The sequence below is a fragment of the Myotis davidii genome, unplaced genomic scaffold (genome assembly GCF_000327345.1).
Source record: "Myotis davidii unplaced genomic scaffold, ASM32734v1 scaffold142, whole genome shotgun sequence".
Lineage (NCBI taxonomy): Eukaryota > Metazoa > Chordata > Mammalia > Chiroptera > Vespertilionidae > Myotis > Myotis davidii.
In genome coordinates this window covers 3,809,718-3,812,184 of record NW_006294400.1, presented here as the reverse complement: position 1 = coordinate 3,812,184, position 2,467 = coordinate 3,809,718, and positions in this window count along the sequence as shown.

Genomic DNA, 2,467 nt, shown 5'->3' with positions numbered 1-2,467 from the left:
GGGGGGGGGGCATTTGCCTACAAAACCACAAAACCAGTATCACATTCAGGAACTTTGGGTTCAGTATTATTCCCTGATACCCAGTCCATACTCAAATATCCCCAGTATCACCTTTAGGATTTTTGTGATCCAGGATCCCAGCAGCGCCCTCTCCCCTCCACTGGAGTCGGCCGCCATGACTCTGCAGGCTGGTCGGTCCGGAACAGTCCCCAGGCTTTCTTCCGTCTTCATGAGGAGGCCAGCCCTGCTGCTCTGAAGAATGCGCTTCAGTGTGGATCTCTCTGAGGATTTGGCAGTAAACATTTTGGTAGGAGCACCTCATCAGTCATGCTGCGTCCTCCTCAGGGCACCCTATCAGGGGGCACGGGGCAGCAGCTCATCCCAATATCAGGGAGGGTTAAGCTCAATCCTTTGGGCAAATTGGTGTCTGTCATTTTCCCCCACCTGGAAAGGTGTCTTTTCTCATCATAAAAAGCAGCACGTGGGTCATTCTCCGAGACTCTGTGTGCCCTGCTGCCAATGGTCTTCTTCCCAGTGTGAAAGCACCCACTTGATTTTTACCCAAGTCAGTTATCGTGACGCGACGGTAAGATGCCATTCTCTGCTTTTCACTCCTTCTGTGAGGAACGACTTTCCCATATCCCGCCCCCTCTGTTTTTTAAATCATCTTTTTTATTTCAAGGATTTTTTCTATTCTATTTGTTACAGTCTATTCTTTTTTTAAAAATATATTTTATTGATTTTTTTTACAGAGAGGAAGGGAGAGAGATAGAGAGTTAGAAACATCGATGAGAGAGAAACATCGATCAGCTGCCTCCTGCACACTCCCCACTGGGGATGTGCCTGCAACCCAGGTACATGCCCTTGACCGGAATCGAACCCGGGACCTTTCAGTCTGCAGGCCGACGCTCTATCCACTGAGCCAAACCGGTTTCGGCTACAGTCTATTCTTGTTATTAATCGTTTTGATCTCCAACCGTCCCGAATTTGGCTGCTGGAGCCCTTTAAACTGGCCCCCGGCAGTTTGAGCTCTTCTTCACTTTCCGGCGCAGTAAGAAGTCCCAGGCCTGGAGCAGAGCCCTTGCTGGGCGCACCCCGCCTCCGGGCCCAGGCAGCAGCCTCTCCCCGCTGGGCCCGTGGGGCCTGAAGGACGTCCGCGGGCAGCGAGGGAGCAGCAGGGCTGGTGGACATTCGGGGGTCTTTGTCTCAGAAGCACCCCCCGCCCAGCTTTAACTCACGGCCCCGCTTCAAGGAGACAGGGTGGCAGCCAACGTGGGCATCTCATTTCCCATCTCACCCATTTGCTTTTCGCCGGATGCCACTTCTGGAGCAAAGGTGAAGAAAAACTGTTCTTTTCAGCTTCACTGAGGAAAGGAAAATGTAGACGATAAAAGCATGTGGGTGAGTGTGTGTCCCCAGGTTCTCCAGGCCCCTGAGTCGCCTTCCTTCTTCTTCTTTTTTAAAAATACGTTTTTAATGATTTCAGAGAGGAAGGGAGAGAGAAACGAGAACCATCAACCAGCTGCCTCCTGCACGCCCCCTACTGGGGATCGCCGAGCCCACAACACGGGCCTGTGCCCTCCCCAGGAATCGAACCATGACCTCCTGGTTCATAGGTCAATGCTCAACCCCTGAGCCATACTGGCCAGCAGGGCTCCTTCCGTCTTCTTTACCTTCCTCTTTTTCTTGTCGAGGTCTAGTGTGCACACAGTACAACGCACAGATTTTATGGAAGCCGCTGGATGGGTTTGGATAAATGTGTAACCAGCACCCCAACCAAGACACAGCGCCTTGCTGCCACCCCCAGAAGGTTCCCTCCTGCTCCTGGTCGTCCATCACTCATAAAAGCAACCGCTTTCTAAAATTGAAAAATGCTAGAACTTCCCGTGAACAGAATCATACAGCGAACACAACTCCTTCTCTAACTGCCAAGTAAAGTGGTGGAGGAAGCCCAGCAGCCCCCCAGCGGCCCCCAAAGTATTTCCAAGGCTTTCCTGCGGAGAGAGGAAGCCAGACTGATGTCCTCTCTCCATCCCCGCTCCCAGGCTGGTGCTTGAGAAGGGACCCAGACCAGGCTCATCACCATCCAGAAAAAGAGACACCTTCCGTGGCCCCGAAACTATGGCCTAAAAGCCCACCAGACAGGGCAGGAGTCTGTCTACCCAGCAGTGAGGCTCGGACACTCTGACGGCCCCCTGAGCCCCTGACCGCCGGGACCCCCGGGCCGATGGTTCTGTCCACCTGCCAGCAGGAGCGGCGAGAGCACCCGTGGCCGGCCCATCCTCCTGCATCGCTGCTGTCAATCTGCCCGCCGCCCTGGGTTGTTTACTGGGAGCTGGCCTCCCTGCAAGGGTTCAAAGCCCTGGCCCTGGGCACGTCTGCGGCAGGAAGCAGGCCGGGCAGTAATTGGCGGTGGGTTGTGCTAAGCGGCCAGCACTGACCCAGTATCCTCGCCTTTGTTGCTCCA